Source organism: Pseudopipra pipra, chromosome 1, assembly GCF_036250125.1.
Source record: "Pseudopipra pipra isolate bDixPip1 chromosome 1, bDixPip1.hap1, whole genome shotgun sequence".
In the NCBI taxonomy this organism is placed as follows: Eukaryota; Metazoa; Chordata; class Aves; order Passeriformes; family Pipridae; genus Pseudopipra; species Pseudopipra pipra.
The window spans coordinates 96,608,687-96,614,725 of record NC_087549.1 but is presented as its reverse complement, the minus strand read 5'-3'; positions in this window follow the sequence as shown (position 1 = coordinate 96,614,725).

Genomic DNA, 6,039 nt, shown 5'->3' with positions numbered 1-6,039 from the left:
CAGATGACTTTACTTTGTATGTTTAACACTAAGATCACTTGTCTAGAGTTCAGGACTACTTGTGTTAAAGCTTCAGACCTATTTTTTGAACTTTGTATTTATTCATGGCTTCAAAACGTTAATCTTTTAATATAGAAATCCTCTGCTCTCCAAAACACATATCAATTTCACGGGTTCAAAATCACTGCTGTGATGTCTTCATCATAGATTGTATTATTTTGATGATTTTTTTACAAGGCAGATCCAGTATGCACTAAGCATTTTAGAAATGCTTCTGTGGACAGGAACTGAAAGAAGTTTATAAGTTGTATGAGGTGTTGGGTTCAGATCTGTTTTTGCTGACAGCAGTGTACTAAAGTTTCTGAGAAGGAATTTAACTTTCCAGAAATTCAATACAGAAATAGCTATGTACAGTGTGGGAAGCATTTATTTTGATAGACTCAGGGGGACATCATGTTCTTGTGGTTTTAAAACAAACCTTCAAACATAAGATTAAAAATCTAAATGCTGCGGCCAGGGTTGTGTTCCCCACAGAAATCCCGTAGGTGGCATCACAGCACAAGGGAAATTACATTTCAGCTGCTTTTGATTTAGAAGGAATGCAGCCCATCTTGGGATTTTTATTTTTTAGTTGTTTTTATTTAAAGATAACATTTTCTACAGCTTCAACTCAACTTTTTGTGTCACTTCATTCTCAATATCAAATCTGCACAGGTCTGATAAGTCTCTCTGGTTTTATGCAAATTTATTTCTTCCTGCAGATACCCATCAAAAGGGGCTGCCCCAAGAATGTAATTCTCCAGTACCTAAAGTGGCATGTCGCTTTTGAGTGCTTTTGAGAAGGATACCTGACATCAAGGACATGTATGGATGCATTAAATTGTTGGGATGGAAATTAGTCAAATCCATAGTGGTCATTTTTGTCACCAGTAATCTAAAAAGTTAATTAACTGGGTACTTCAAGAGGCAAATCAGACACAGGCACATACACACACACTCTCTCAATGTTTCAGCCTTTGAGAGCAAAGAAGTGAGTATTTTCTAAGATTTTTTAAGACAAGTCTGGTTGTTGAAAGAACTCGTGTGCAGATGTGAAATTATCATGAGTAACAGTAAATTAAGCATTATTGCCTTAATTCAGAAGAGGGGGAAAAAAGCAAACGAAGAAACCAAGTTGTAGCTGGAGATGTCACCAGAGAAGACCAGACAGGAGAAGAGCATCTTAAACCTTCCACAGTGTTTAGCAGTGCCGTGAGCCGCTGGATAGTGTGACCGTTTCTCAGAAAGAGCAGGATTACTGCCATTACCATCTCAACAATAACCAGTAGATGTCAGCACCATTTTTTGTCCGATATCAGGGGCCTCCACAAGGGGAAGACTGCGAAGACTTGTGAGGAGCCAAGGTGCACGGACTGCATCCAGCCTCAGCTCACCACAGGGCCATTCTGCCCCTGCTGATCGCCCTCAGGGCACAGTGCCCCTCACTCCAGTTACAGCAACGTTATTTGTTTGAAGTGCAACAACCTGGGCACAACATATATAATCTCCTATCGAAAAGGAAAAGGATGTAAATTGGGCTGCGCCTTGACTGGATGCCTAACCCCGACACTCTGCTTCTCCCTTGCAGCCCTCCATGTGGATTCTGGGACTCCCTGCACTGGCTGCAGCATGAGCAGATTGTGCTTGCTCTGAACCCCCCCAGCTACATACACAGAGTCTCAGATTAAAACTGAGTTTGTACTGCTCCCACCCATTCTCCAGGCATGTTCCTCCAGGGGAGGTATCTCCTCAGAGATACCCTAACTTCTGGAGGCCTCAGACTGCACGTCCAGCATTACAGAATGCAGCTCAGACTGCTCAAGGACATGGGGTAGGTCAGGGAAAGCTGACTTACTTATCATACAAGCAGAACAAAAAAAATAGTATATTTTTATTTAGTGGTATGGAAGGAAGGAAGGAAAAAAATGGAAAAGGAAAAAAACTCCCTTGCAGGATTTACCACCTTGCTCAGGACTTGACACCAACATAGTATTTCCACCACAACTTACCTCTCCTATCTCGGCTCAGTCTGCTTATAGGATTTGTGAATTCTTTTGTCTAAAACTGCCTGTGTAAATTTTTGCCCTCCTAATTCCTTTAAAAATCCACCTCCTTTCACCCACAGAGAGGGAACATGGCTGACCATATTCCATGGCTTAACATCTTCTAACAGTAAAGTCACTGTAATCAGAAGTTTTTATAGCTGCAGATTTCCTGAAGTCTGTATTTCTCAGCATGATGCAAATACTCCAGCAAAACCACAAGTAGATCTAACAATGTTCAATCACAAGTAGTACAAAGCAAAAGTTATGCAAGTAACAGAGATCTGGCAGACCTCTTCTCTTCCACCTACTCCAAAACCAGACATAAAGGGGATAATAAAATGCGGAACCTATGCCAAGACTTTCAGGTAGTTCTATGAGCAGTTGACCTCATTGCCCCAGAGGGACAGGTGGCTTAGGGCAACAGAACCAGTAGGAAGCATCTGCTCTCAGAAAATGTCTTTTTTTTTTTAATACATCCTTTTGCTAAACTCTGTTCCCCCAGGAATCTTGAACTATTAAGAGGATTTTATTGCTGCTGCTGTTGTTCTAGGTCACCCCCTCCCCCCCCAGAGTAAAGCATTCAGAATTTTTGAGCAATTTTTTAAATATTTTATTAGATTATTTTAAAAATATTTTATTTTATAAATATTTCACATTTTATTTCTTAGAAGAATATTTTTTATTAGAAAGCCTCTGCTCCAAGCTTTCTAATATAGCTAGTAAAGAACAGAAATGGTGTAAGAAGAATCCAGTGGCAGAAGTCTCACTTGTGGAAGGACCTTTGCTCTGCCCAAGACTACATGGGCCCCTGGCAGCCCCAACCCCTTTGGTGCAGCAGCACCAGCCAGCCTGGTCTCGTGCTCAGAGGGGCTCTGGAGAGGGTCCCCCATGGCACTGCCTGTTCCCACAGTCCCCCAGCATCCAGGGACCACAGCTCCTCTTCGCATTCCTTACTTTCTGCAGGGACCTGCTCAGACCTGCTGCCAGTCAAGGTTTGGCTTAAGTAATGCCCTTGCAACCCTAATTCTCTGACCAGATCAGGAGAGGAGACTGAGAGCTCTGAAAAACTTTTAACTCAGTCCTTGGTCTCTAGAATAGTGTATGATGTCAGTCCTGTGGCAAATGGATGACACTGTGTCTATTTGATATGCAAATTACTTAATGAATTGTTAAGGGCACTTGTCCTTCATGACCTGGAAACGATTTCACAACACAGGAAAACACGTCCTTACATGCCAAAGGCATGTAAGTTGGTGTCTTGGCATTTTTCCACCTATCCACAACTGTGGATTCTTCTTCAGCTATTCATACAGCAGCTGTCAGTTAGATGTCGGCCAGATGAGAATCAGTGAGGAGCAGAGACAACGGCAGTCTCACTAGGAAGACTGCCCCCCTCCCAAAACCTTGCCCTTTCATTCTCATGGATCTATGCATGACACCATCATGCTGAGTGCAGCAGCGTTACCTAAAGCCACAGAGACGTTCCTCAGCCTCACCCATGCAGCACATGGACAGCAACTCTGCTTTAGACTTCTTGCTTTGTCCGTAACTTAGATTATAAAACAAACTGACACTGACTCTGACAATACAATTAAGCAGATCTTTCTCCAGAAATGTCCATGCCTGATGGTTTTCCATCACATAGATGCACTGCCAGCTGTCCCATACTCCGCTTGCTTAGTGCACCTTGATGCATAAAACACCCAGCAGTCTCAGTCTTCAAGGATGGCAAGAACTGCCAGCACTCCTGTTTAATGGACAGGCAGCCAAAATAAAATAAGAATACCTGCAAAGATACTTGAGGTCTCTTCTCCTTATTACAACACACTACTAGGTAAAACACTGTGTTAATAAACAGTAGTTTATGTGGAATTCGAGGATGGGCACACAACCCACTTCTGCGTGTTCCTGATACCTTCTCACACACACAGGGCAGCACTGGAGGCACACACATACCACAGACGCCCCCTCTAACTCAGTATGTTAAACTGGACAAATGCAAAGTAAAAAGAACTACATAAAACATGTTTTGGGATCTGCTACCCAAGTAAAAAAGAGAAATGGTCACAGCTGCAGTCTGCTTGTCAGATCTGAACAGACAAAATGAGATACCTAGGGACTAAGGCAAGGTGTTAAGACTTTAAATGCAGCACCACAGAATTCTGCTTCATAGAATCATAGAATCAGCTGGGTTGGAAAGGACCTCTGAGATCAAGTCCAATCCTTGATCCAACACCTGAGTATTGAAAACTCTATTATTTCATGGTCACTGTGCCCCAGATGGCCTCCGACCACCACATCTCCCATCAGCCCCTCTCTGTTTGTGAACAGCAGGTCTAGCAGGGCCCCATCCCTGGTAGGCTCATTTACCAGCTGGAGCAGGAAATTATCCTCTATACACTCTAGGAATCTCCTAGACTGCCTCTTCTCTGCTGTGTGGAGTTCCCAGCAGACATCCAGCAGGTTAAAGTCACCCACGAGAACAAGGGCTGGCGATTTTGAGACATCTGCCAGCTGCTTGTAAAATAATTCATCACCCTCATCATCCTGGTTGGGTGGTCTGTAACAGACTCCCACCAGGATGTCAGCCTTGTTGGCCTTCCCCTTGATTCTGATCCACAGGCACTCAACTGCATTGTTACTGACTTCAAGTTCCACAGAGTCAAGAGACTCTCCCACATACAGAGCCACCCCTCCACCTCTCCTACCTTGCCTACCCCTTCTGAAGAGCTTGTAGCCATCCATGGTAGCACTCCAGTCATGTGAATCATCGCATCATATTTCTGTGATGGTGACTACATCATAGTTCATGAATACCCTCAATTTATCCTTTTCACATACATTTTGCAGAGCTATGAGCGAAAATTCTCCTGACCTTTAAAAAATGCCATGAATAATTTTCATTAAGTTTTTTTTGGTCTCTTTTTTTTTTTCTCTTGCTATTAGATTGCAACTTTTTCCTCCATGTATCTGTACTTAGGAAGTATCAAGTACTTTGCTACTTATCAAGTATCTTTTCTACAAAAGCATATCCAGGGTCAAATCTGACAAATCAAGCTGCAGTAGACAATACTTTTATAGATACTTTTGTATCTTTTATACCCAACACTATCTAAATAAGCCCCTGAGCTTTCTTGAACTTTAAGCACTGAAGGGGAAAAACGCTGGATGCAATGGTGAAGGTAGGCACACTCTACACAAGCATACAATACAGAAAACCAATCACAAAGGTGTTTTGGTTACTGGCCCCTTCCAAAACGACAGTTTACCAAACAATATTAACTTAACTCCCAGCACACAGGCATATACAGAAGAAACATGACCAAGTCACATTATAATAATAAACCTTCCTACTACATATTGAAATAATAGGTCATCACGCTATTTCACAAGAACAAAACTCATGCCACAACAAAATATTTCTCAGACATGGATGACTCTTCAGACCAATATATTTCACAAGCAGAATATACGTAGGTGTATTTGGTGTTCTTTCAGTCCCATAAGGAACAACTACTTGCTACAATCATCCTGCAAACCAATCAGTATTCTTCCCAACTGGGCTTCTTTTACAGTGTACCAGAGAGCTTCATCCATATGCTTCAAGGGCTTGTATTCGCAAAGTCCTTTGCAGAGGGCAGCTCCTTTGTTTTCCATTCCCGACAGCACATCCCAGAAATATAAGGCCCTGTCCTTAGAAAAGTGCCGGAGAGTATCTACCACACTGCCGACGTGGAGCCCCAGACAGCAGCAATAGTATCTTCCCAGAGTTAACACTTTCTAACCTAATTACTTCACACATGAGAAGCCTACAGCCTAATTTAGTTAAAGCCACTGCTTTTTATCTTGGCTGATTTCAAGATCCTTGGCTTTCCTGAAAAACATGACCACACACTGTGTTCTCAGTCACCATTTTCAAAATTTATCTGTTTTTTCTTTATTTCTACAGTACTCA